Source organism: Triturus cristatus, chromosome 11 (genome assembly GCF_964204655.1).
Source record: "Triturus cristatus chromosome 11, aTriCri1.1, whole genome shotgun sequence".
In the NCBI taxonomy this organism is placed as follows: Eukaryota; Metazoa; Chordata; class Amphibia; order Caudata; family Salamandridae; genus Triturus; species Triturus cristatus.
Window position 1 is genome coordinate 1,108,083,192 of NC_140594.1, and position 12,225 is coordinate 1,108,095,416.

Sequence of the window (12,225 nt, forward strand, 5' to 3'; positions counted from 1 at the left end):
GATACCTTTTACAAGGGACTTACATGTGGCCAGGGAGTTGCTAATTTGGTGTGCAACAGTGCAGTTTTAGGGAAAGAACATAAGCCCTGGGTACCTGGTGGCAGGAAACCAGGGCACAAAGAGCATCAACATCAGGCAAATTGTGGGTGGCAATCATGCAAAAAGGGGGCACTTTCCTACACTTGTGGGATGAAACAATGTTCCAGGAAATAGGCAAACTGCGGTGTTAAAATCCTGGGAGTCACTCTGGACATCAAATGTACCTTTCCACCACCGATTGATATTAGTATAATTATTTCTCTATATGCCAAAACTATCAAATAGGAAATAGGGTATATTATATTGTGCAGCTGTGAGACCTTACAGTGTAATACACTTACCAAACACTTTAGGACCAGTAGGTTTAATTTGTTAAAACCTCTAGCTGAACCCTGGGTAGCTGTGGTGTGATAAGCAAGGTTTACACAAAGGAACAAGTGCAAAGTATTTATAAACCGCACCAGAATATTTGAAGAAATCAACAAGACTCAAAAATAAGACACCAATTTATTCTTTAAAAAACAATTCTAATGTATTTTAAGACACCACAACGAAAAAGATCCACCACAGGTCCTCAAAAACAGTAACCTCAGAGGAAGCATCAGTCTTCAGGAAGTTCCAGGCACTTTTATCTCTTTGCTATAGGTTACTATGGAAGTGGTCCTGATGCAAGTGATCCAGGATGCGGAAGATCTTGAGGAGGATGTGGGTGCGATGAGGTCGACGGGGTCTTCCTGTTACTCTTTGGTCCAAGATCTCTGTGGCCCTCGGAGTAGATGTCCCTCGAAATCCGTGCGGTCCTTGCAGAAATCCTGTTGCCACTGGCATACAGGTTGCCCGGCATCGCCTTAAGGTTCCTTAGGCCTGCCATAGAAGTGACTTACACATTGCAGGGTGGGCTTGGCTTTGCCATTTAAAGCAATGGCAAAGTCGGGCTAACAGCTTAAAACTGCTCTTCCAATCTGCAATGGCAGACTGGGACACTCACCTGCCATGCCCAGGGTAACAACCAGTTCTGCAATTTCTGGGGCTACCCTCTAACTTATACGCCCATGGTTCCCTTGTTACCATATACTCTGGTTAGCAGGCCTCATTGCTATCTGTGTCGAAAGACCAACCGCATCACGCTAAAAACTTAGGTGTGACCATACAAAAGAGGCATTTCCTTACACTACCTATATCTTGGTTTTCCACAACATGTAGACTCTTGCCCTTTCAGACTACACAAATGACACTTCCCAACATCCTCTTGCGCTGGTGCCAGAATATGCAGAATGCTGCTGCAAAACATGGACCATAAATCACTAGCCATGCAACATTGAATTTTAAATTAGACTGTCTTGAACTAGAAGTCAGGGTAAAATTCACTACACTGGGTCCTGGTGATTAATTGTTTTGAAGCATTTTGCGCTACCCATAACATTTTACAGCACCTGCCCTTACTTTTCGCAAAACAAATTTCAGACACAAAGCAAGAATTATTTGAATTTTATTGCTTCCTTGACTGCAGATTCATCTTTTCTACCCACATAGTATTTAGGTTTACTTTATATATCCATTCCCCCACTTTTCCCATAAACATCTATTAATATTGAAATGTTCTTCACTTTCATCAGAGAGCCTATATTTGACATCTCTTCATACAGCAGGACATCCTTCCTCTCACCTTCAATGGCATGACTATTTAGGTTTCGCCTAGGCAGCGTGTGCGCAATCTCTTCGAGACATGCTGTTTTCAGGATATGTGCATGAAGCTCCACCTACTTCCTGCCCACCTTTAATTGGCTCCTGTCCTTTGTAAATGGTGGCTTTTCATTGGCCATTAGGCTTTGTAGTCCCTCCTTAGAACCGCCCGGTCTTTTTGTAATCTCCCACGAGGACACACCCTATTACATGTGTTGTTACTTATGCCCTAGGTTTTATTTACAGCCTCAAGGTACAATTGTCTTAACCCCTTCAGCGCAGCGCGGATTTCAGCGCCACGCTGAAGGTTCCGTGCGCGGGTCGGGCCATGACGGAACGGTTCCGTCATGCGCACAACGCAACCGACGTGCATGACGGAACCGCTCCATCATGCGCGTCGAAGGGGTTAAAGGCCTTCAGACAGGACACTCACTTGGTCGTAAACAAGGTTGGCAATGGTTACTTTACTTGTTAGGGCATCTCACAATTATATTAGACCTTCCATAAATTTCCATTCATCTGCTTCACAGAGTACAACCTAATCCAGAATTAATATAATTCTTTTGTCACATTTCAAAGCTACTAATTGTATATACTGAACGTACTGTCTTGCATGAAATGCATTTTGGGTAGGGTGGATTTACCATATCTTCATAGTTTATGATGCTCACTAGGGACCTCTAGGTGCAGCTTGCGGTACTGCATCTACACATTTTAAATTTATATTAGACCTTCTATAAATTTCATCAGCTCCACATAGAGTACAAATTAATCTGAATATAACAATTGTTTGGTCACATTTAAAAGCTATTAATTGTATCTATGGACATAGCTATTTGAATGTACTTGTGGCACTGTTTCGCATGCAATGCATTATGGGTGTACCATGTGTGACAAAGTTTGATGCTCACTAGGGACCTCTAGGAGCAGCTTGCGGTACTGCACCTACCACATCTCACTTATATGCAAGACCTTCTATAAATTTCCCTTCATCAACTCCACATAGAGCACAACCTAACATAATCCGGAATTAATATATTCTTTTGTCACATTTCATAGCCACTAATTGTATATATGGACATAGCTATTTGAATGTACTCTTAGTACGGTCTTGCATGCAATGCATTATGGGTAGGGTGGATTTACCATATCTTCAAAGTTTATGATGCTCCCTAGGGACCTCCAGGAGCAGCTTGCGGTGCTGCACCTAGACAAGCAGTGCAGGGCCTTGCTCACTGGGGACCCCTAGGAGCAGCTTGCGGTGCTGCACCTAGACCAGCAGTGCCGGTGCCTTGCTCAATAGGGACCTCTAGGAGCAGCTTCTGGTACTACACCTAGACATGCATTGCTGGTGCCTTGCTCACTAGGGACCTCTAGGAGCAGCTTTGCGGTACTGCACCTAGACATCCAGTGCTGGTGCCTTGCTCACTAGCGACCTCTAGGAGCAGCTTGCAGTACTGCACCTAGACATGCAGTACTGGTGCCTTGCTCACTGGGGAGCTCTAGGAGCAGCTTGCGGTGCTGCACCTAGACACGCACTGCTGGTGCCTTGCTCACTAGAGAGCTCTAGGAGCAGCTTGCGGTACTGCACAGACATACAATGCTGGTTCCTGGTTCACTATGCAATCAATTTTTTATATATGTTTTTTTTATTGAGTTTAAGTTTCACATTTCCATTTCTGACAGTTGAAACAGTTGGCTACAACATGCAGCGACAATCTATAGCGTACTTAATCTAGACATTGTGGTTTCCATAGATTTATGAAGCGGGTATGATCTATTAAAATGCACATTCAATTTGTCTGGCCACTGCCTGCACAGCTCATTACATATGTTATTTACAAGGTTTTTACATTGCAAGTTTCGCGTCGGATCTAGTTTTATTTTTAGAGTTTTATATAGCGCAAACTAGACCCGAGAAATCAGGTATTAGTGCTTTACATGAGCACCAGTTTCGTTACAGACTGACATTCATTTTTTTGTTAGGCACGGGGAGATTAAGTGATTTGCCCAGAATCATAGGATGTAGTGACTAATCCGAGACACGAACACGGTTCCCCAGTTTCAACGTCGACCACTCTAGCCGTAAGGCCACATCCTCTTTGTTCAGTGTAGGTTCCACTGACACTGTAAATGCGATAATAGAGAGAAGGAAATTAAACCAGGGGGACTAGGTACAGAATTTAGAAGAGAGCTGAAACAACCCCGCATGGTTGCTGGTACTTGTGTTTGTGCGCATTGCTTTATGCGCCTCCCCCCTTAATTGCCTTGTAAGTGGTGTCTGGTGTGCGTGGGCTTCAGTTTGCCATTGCATAGCAAAGGGACAACAGGTCCAATGTTTACAAGTGATTTAAGATTGCTGGACACATCTGCATAGTTACCCTACCGAGTCAGGTGTTTGCAAGAGCTGACCTGAATGATCCACACAGTTGTAGTGTCACCATAATCACTTCCCAGCCTGTAGAGATTTATCTTCCCGAGGCCCATGGTTTCCTCGCGTCGAACCCCTATTCCCTCAGTTCTGGCCCACGCAAGGGTAGAGTGCCTCCATGCTTGTATATGTGGGGGATCAGGTACTTTCCAGCATTTTGTGATTAGCCTCTTGGCTGTCACTATGCCCAGGTCTAGGAATCTAGAGGTGACTTTAGTATCCTACGGAATATGTGTAGCAGGTATGTTGGCCAATCAAAGGGTGGGTCTCGGTGCAAGCGCAGAGTGTGGACGCTACCTCCTCCCAGTATGCGCTCAAACTGGCGCAGCGCAGTCCCAGAGCATGTGCACCAAGTCTGCATCTACAGCAACACACCTGGGGCAGGCTGACTCAGCCCAGTGAAAGCATTGGTTAATGTTGGCTGGTGTGAGGTATGCCCTCTGTGTTAAGTAGTACTGTGTCTAAATCTAGCATTTCTGGGGATCTGCACTGGACTGGCCAGCGCCCGCTTTCATTCCTTATCTGTGAATTGCCGATCATGTTCCCATTTGTGACAGATGGGATCTAGATTTACTGCTACGTGTTGTCGCAACAAGGCCGTGAACCACTGCATTAGGTGCCTACCATGTCCCATGACATGTAGATATTGCACAGTGAGATGTGTTTGCGGCTCAGAGGCGAGGTCTCCACATTTCACGGAGAGCGTAGCTATCAATTAATGGTGTAGGAGGGATTGCCCTGCAGGGAGTCCTTTATCAGTCACTAGTGTGGTGTAGGTAACAAGCGAGCCTTCGCGGTAGAGATCACGTAGAGTTTGTATACCTGCGTCATGCCAGTGATGGAGTTCGGCGGATGTAAGAGTTGCCCGGCCAGCAGGAGCACCCTCCATGGGAGTGCGGGGGCATAGGGCATTGTGCCCAGAGTGAGGTAAAGGCTTCTGCGGTAACACCTGTAGGCTACATTCAGGAATTGGGGCTCGGGGGCGTACCTTTGTGCCAGGGTGGAAGAGCGCAAGGATATGGGGGAGCGTGTACAAGGGGTGTGTGGTCACTGTGTCATCGCGCTGGCGTCTGCCATCCATCTGGCGATCCATTGAAGTTGGGCTGCCAGGTAGTAGTGCTCGAATCAGGGCGCTGCCAGGGCTCCCTGGTCAACACACAGCAGAGTTTTTTTAAATCGGTGAGGTGAGAACTGTTCCAGGACCCCGCTGGGTTCACTGCTATGAGCAGGGCAGGTGAGAATCCCAGCGCCCACTGACTTTGTCACTGTCTTGAGGATTCTCTTTGCACTGTAATGTGGAGTGCTGACATGTCTTGGTATTTTCCGAATAGAGAATGCTGGGAATCCACTGGTGAAGAGCTGCCCTGCTGACAGTACTACCTTGGTACTGTACACCCCCCCCTAACCCCCCCCGGTCAGTAAATTCTCTTGGAGAGTCAGAAAGGCTCCTTCATGTGTTGAACACGTTCCCAAGAAACTTCAGTGTTTGTTTACAAATTGAAATGTAACTGTTGACTAGTTGCAACATGTTTCACTGTGTTAACCCCTTCAGTGCCCATGACGAGCTGGACTCGTCATGGGCTGCGGTGGCGCTGTGCCCATGACGAGTCCAGCTCGTCATGAACTCCGCCCGCTAATGGAAGGCGCGGCACTGGGCGGGGAAAGGGGCGGGCATGCAAGGGGTTAATATTGTAGTTACAGAACCCGGTCTACTGAAAATTAGTGATAAAACACTGACCAGTACACGTATGAACGTTTTAACTGACCGTTAGGCGTGCCTATAAACGTTAAAACAGTTTTTAAAAGAAAAGCTGTATCTTACCCCCAACTCGCTCTACAAACTAGTTGATTCTCCACTGAATATTAAAATATCATCACTGATATCCCCAACCAGGGCAAGCAAAACTATGGCCCACAAGTCCTAGTGACAAAAATTGTAGTCTCTAGCCTAAGAAGCCACAGTCCAGATACGACTTCCCCAAACTCCCCCCACATTGTGTAATTCTAGGCAAATGGCTTACTCTCAACGTGCCTTTTTTCTACACTCTAATATCTAGGCACACTTGGACATGAGCAGTCAGAGCCCCGGAATACTGGACAGATAATGGACACTCCTGCCGAAGCAAGAAGCGATTCATGGGTCACCCCGCCATCGCTGGCGTACCTAGAGCAGGCCCTAGACAAGCATTTGCAATACAATAGGTCTAGCAATTGCGAGATTTTGAGCTATTGGCATTATAATAAATGACAATGCCTTTTATTTGTTTAAAAAACCTGCAATAATGAAAAGCATCATCATTTACAATATTAGGTCAAAGTTTCTAAAATGCGAGACCTATTGCATTGCAAATGATCGTTAACTAAGACATTTGATGTCTCGTCCGAGCATACTTTACTTGCATGTATGGCTTTATACTGGCAAACAAGAGCCCTCAAGGGCGCCTTGGAAACCTCCGTTTTTACATACAAGTGGCAAAATGATTACAAAAACTGTCTGGAGCTACTGGTGTGTCGCAAAAGTCTCGGTAATAATGCATGTAATATTTAAAATGACCCATGTTTGTGCTCTAGTGAAAGATTCTAAACAATGCTCTGAAGTCCAATGTTAAAACAAGCCCTTGCAAGGATTCCCAAACAAGACTCCAAGCGAAACTTCCAGTGTTTGGTGCTGCGGTTTTTTGTTTTTTTTACTTCAAAGCTACTGCAACAGAAAATGTGCTTACTCGGCAGGATCAGACTCCACCATACCGCTTGTGTATGACTCCCAGAAATTGAGAAATATGGAAGTGGCCTTTTGATCTGGAGGACCGGGTGTAGGGTGGACCCCTGGCATTGGATCGACGGCCACTGATTCTGGGCAAACCGCTCACCCTCCAGTGCTTAAAACACAATGACTCGGACACTCGTGTGAAGTGTCCAAGCCCGTGGGCCGTATTCTCTAGATATAAAAATATGAGGCCTTCGTCTGCAGCGGAAGCTGGAGGGTTCTCGAATTTGCCATCACTGGTATTGAGCCCATGATTTTTCAGAGGCCTTGTGATTTTAGTGAACGGATACAAAAAGCCAGAACTCCACTCTGAAAAGCGCTGCAGCTCCAGTGCAGTTCTCCATCTGCCACTTCTATGGGCAGATAAATATGTTGGTCGCAGTCTCATCCCGAAAGTGGTGGTCAAGGTAATGCTGTTTAAAAACAAATGCTGCTATTGCATAAAAAAAATTGTCACCATCTCATGCCCATTAAAGCTAGGTGTTCGGAATTTTAAAAACTGTTGTGATCCTAAAAGGTTTGGGCAGCACTAGTTTAAAGAACTAACATTGGAGCAGGTCACCATGAGATTCCTAGGAGCATCTTCAAAGTAGTCCTAAAGAGCTCCAAAGTGGAAGTTATGCAACAGATAGCAGCCAGAAGAGATAACCGCAAAGACATGGACATTAAAATAAACTCTGCATTAATGAGCAGCTTATGTGAAGCTAAATCTTGCCTTGTGCCACTTATCGAATTACATCACACCAACTTCCATTTCCAAGTATGTTTTCAAGCATCCGTCTTTGAGTAATTCAATAATTAGCTAATCTCACAATTAGACATCAGAATAAAAGTGTAGTTCGGGCACGTCTGGAGGCGTTGCATGCGCTTCTCTGGAAGGTGCTTTCTCCAGGAGCACTGGTGGAAAGTCTGCGCGAGTCCAATGGATACCGGTGCCGTTACGGTAGCTACGAAGGTTGATCTTGGGTTTGGAATGCCCTGAAGGTTCTGGATTGGCACTTTACTTAGCTTCAAGTGTCTTTTAAATTATGTGTAATTGCAGAATACATATGATCTGACAAGGGGCCATCGAGTGTCTGTTCAGCAACCATTCTTGAATGACAGCATAGACTCCTTGTCAAATGTATAGATTGCGCCAATTTTCTTAGAGGCGCATGGAGCTCTGTGCATTAAGTTTATGCCAACAGCGGCGCCCTTCTCATCCTGCCCCAGCCTTGCTTGTTCGTTTCTGTCTGATGCCTGTTTATAGTGGGTTTTGTCCTTCATTATCATACGACGGGCGATGTTGTATACACTACTTTAGCCTCCTTCCTTGACCTCCCTTCACCCTGAGACCTCAGCTGGCACAAACAAAACCATCTGCGTGAGGCGTGTGGGCTGGGGGAGGTCCGGGCATGTGCGTGTCCAGGGGGCAGTCCTCTACCCCCCCCCCCCCCCCCCCATTCAATTCAGTACCATTGGCCTGGGCGCCACATTTCTCTGCCCAGGGCGGTATCTTAGCAAACACCGCTCTGAGCACAACACTCAGGAGGCATCAACCCCACACGGCTCTGGCTAGTTACGGGGGGGGGGGGGGGGGGGCTTCACCTAAAAGTACACCACACTGGCCAATAAGATGCTCTTACTCTATACTATCGTTTCCTATACTTACCTTCCTATGTCCACATGCTACATCTACGTCAGTACCTGAAATCCAATCACCCCTTCACAATGGTTGTACTGAGTAGGTCGTTAAAATGTTACTGCGCCAAATGCTATCTAGACCGCGATAGTAACAGTAGTATCAATGAACAGGCGTCGTTAACATGATTTATCATTGGTATACTAATCGCAAAACATTTGAGGTCCTTTGTAACTAAATCAGAGCCCGCATCTGTAAGATACCCAACGGGGTGAGCTCATTTAGTATCGACAAGCGGTGCTGCCTCGGTACAAAGTGCCCCTCTGAGGCTGTGGACAGACCGCAGGAGCACCGTTTCACCAGGAGACACAAAGTGAAGTTGACGCGCACTCATCACCCTCCACGGGTGCGCGGCCAGGCTGGTGACACGCTGGCTACTTCGGCCGGTAACTAGTACCCAGGGAACCCAACAGCATGCGCACTGGTTGCCACATCCAAGCATCACAAAGTAAGGCAGCTGGACGGCGCGCGCTGGCAGACGGCCATGCTTTCCTCTGCACAGACTGCAACCATGACACAGGGGAAAGGCCGCGAAGCGGGCCGCGAGTCCTCCCTCCCAAGCCTTTCTAGCTGAATCAGGGCGCGCGAGCTCACAAACCACTCCCCCCGCCAGCAGCCGGCCCCTTTCTTCCATGTGAAGCCCGTGCTGCTGGCTCCGAGGCCTGGCTGTGGAGGAGGGAGCAGGAGGGCGCGCAGGGGACGTCGGAGGGCCCCGGCCCGGCAAGCCCAACCGCCCGCCCGTAGCAGCGAGGCGAAGCGCCCTACCTGTGCCAATGCATCGCCGGGTCCGCGGAGCCCCCGCGGGGGCGGCCGATCAGGAAGATCCTGGACTGCGGCAGGCTCCGACGGCCTCCACAGAGCCCGCCATCCCAGACTGGCAGGGACACGCCGCGTCGGGGCACGGAAAAATGGCTAAAAATAGACAATTGAGCAAGGGCCGGGAGCACGAGGCAAAGTTTAGCAGAAAGCAGTTTCCGCCATGCAGAGGAGACTCATGGCCGAGGCACGTCGGCTGTGCAGCCCCCACTTACGTGAGGGGGAGGGAGTGGGCGGCACCGTGAGTCAGCACATCTCCTCCCCCCTCAGGGAGGGCCGAGGAAGGGGCTCCACAAGGGTGAGCGCCGGGCGGGCACACAAAGCGGAGGGATCCCGCGGCGGGGCTGCCCCCGCAACGGCCAATGGGACGCGGGGCCGCACAATGGGGCAGCCTGGGCAGGGGAGAGATGGAAACGCGAATGCAACGCAGGCATGGGCTCCACGACCGCCCGGCACAGCCTGGGCAGGGGAGAGATGGAAGCGCGAATGCAACGCAGGCATGGGCTCCACGACCGCCCGGCACAGCCTGGGCAGGGGAGAGATGGAAGCGCGAATGCAACGCAGGCCTGGGCTCCACGACCCCCGGCACCAGTCACTGAGGCTCTGTACTGCGCCTCTCAATCCAATACACACACACTTTATGCACGCACACACGCACACTACACACGTTGCCGCTGTCCTCTGTAAAGCGCTGTGTACTGTAACTACCTAAAAACTATTAGCGACGTTCTCCAATTGTCCTTGCACACCACGTCACTGTCGCCATGTATCCATATTTACTCCCATTGTATCTTACGTAGTTGTCTCCTATGCAAATTCCCTCATCTACCTCGTAACTTTCTTGCACTGTATATGCATTTACTCTAAATGTATCTCAAGCATATGTTGTGCTAACACTGAAGCGCTCCGAACCCCTCGGGTCAAGTTCGCGCTATATAAAAATAAATAAATACATACATATGCACATGCATTAATAAGTAACCAGAGAATACACTTCCATATCTGGCAAAGGTAACAGATCGCGCCATCAACACACACAGGTAATAGGAGAGGGAGCCTCTATCCCTACGCGGCAGCATGCGTCTCGTGGTTTACACACATGCAGTAACCGGAGAGGAAGCTTCTATCCCTCAGCCGCGGCGTGTATCTCGTTAAGGATTGTTACTTGCACTGTAAGCATCTGTTCTTCGCATGTAGAACGGTAGATTCACATGCTTTGCATACTCTGCCATCTAGTGTTGGGTCCAGATGACTGCACATTGTTTTTCTTCGCCTAGTCATGAGGTAAGGTGACTCCTTTCGGTGAGTGCATGGGCATATACTCCATTGTTTACCCACAATAGGGTGAGAATGAGTTAGTAAGTGTAAGAATATAGCTGTCCATGCGTAAATCATGTAAGTAATAAAAAACGACAACAATCGAACCAGGAACGGAAGGAGAGGGAGAAGCGGAAAACCATAAGCAATTATCCCGGACTAGTTCATCCATAGGGCAATGCTTTTAGATAAGAGGGAGTGGGAACCTGGAGGCAAAGTGTGGGCATTTTGAGTTCTTTGCTGTTGCAAAGAGATTTTGTGGAAACCCCCATTTCTGGAAGTATGGAAGGACAACTTTGGGGTCAAGTGCTTACTCGTGAACTTCTTGCTGCATCCTGATGAGGTCGGCTACGTCGTCTGTCCCTGTAAGGTGTTCTGTTATAAGTTGGATTTTGTGATGAATCTCCCAACACCAAATGGTCTGAGTGAGACGTGACAGTTGTAGGGAGTTGTGTCCCACCCCCCCCCCCCCCACCCCACCCACCATTTTTGTACACAGTACATGGTTGGCATTGTCCGTCCGGACTAGGACAACTTTCCCTATAAGGTGAGGTAGAAATGCTTACGCCAGCTGAACTGCTTGCAGCTCTAGGTAGTGGATGTGAAGGTTCTGTTTAGTGGTCCAGAGACCCTGAACTGTTAAATGTTGTACATTTGCACCCCACCCTGTGAGATGCGTCTGTTAAGAACACGATCTGGGGAATAAGGTCGATAAACTGCTGCCCTTTTCATAGATTGTATGTTCCACCATGCAGAGAGTGGCGAGTGCTGCTGTCTACCAACACTAGATCTTTTAGCTGACCCAGTGATTGATTCCAGTGACGTGCTAAGCATTCTTCTAGGGGACGCATATTTAGTCCTGCATAAGGTACTCTGCAAAGCATGGCGCCATCATCCCTAGTAGTTACATGAATGTCCCGACAGGGAGATATTGGTTGTTTTGGAACCGTAGTAGCAATGTTTTAAAAGTGTGTATTCTGGCTGTATTGAGATATGCTAGAGCCATGAGTGTTTAGAATAGCTCCTAGATATGGCTGCAGTTGTGAGGGTTGAAGATGGGATTTTTGTGAATTGATTGTAAATCCCACTGATGTACAAGGTTTATTGTAGTTTTCCATACCTAGACGATTGGCTCATCAAAGCCAACACAAATCTCAAGAGTTTACAACACATTCAGTGTTGTAAACTCTTGAGATTTGTGTTGGCTTTGATGAGCCAATCGTCTAGGTATGGAAAGACCTGAATTTGCTGTCTTTGTAGATGAGCTGCTACTAATGCTAGGCATTTGGCGAACAATCTAGGGTTGTTACTCCAAATGGAAGTACTTTGAACTGGTAATGCTTTTTTCCTAGTACGAATTTGCGATGTGCTGGGTGAATGGGAAAGTGAAAGTATGTGTCCTTTAAGTCCAGTGTTGACAAAGTAGTCATGTTGCAAAGGCGGAAGTACCTGTTGAAGTGTGGCCATATGAAAGTGTTCTGATAATATGTA

The 12,225-nt window shown here is 47.7% G+C and overlaps 1 protein-coding gene across 13 annotated transcripts in view; it reads right to left on the reverse strand.

Annotated features, from left to right (window-relative positions):
- The window catches only part of LOC146786091 (eukaryotic translation initiation factor 4 gamma 1-like), a 1,219,153-nt gene that overhangs the window by 682,011 nt on the left and 524,917 nt on the right, over positions 1-12,225 (reverse strand). Inside the window, exon 1 of one of the 13 annotated variants that reach the window (XM_085635577.1) lies at positions 9,367-9,634. The exons of the other annotated variants lie outside the window; for them this stretch is intronic. The gene's annotated coding sequence lies outside the window, so the exon portion shown is untranslated. Of the gene's footprint in view, positions 1-9,366; positions 9,635-12,225 lie in introns of those variants that run through there. 13 annotated transcript variants of the gene reach the window in all.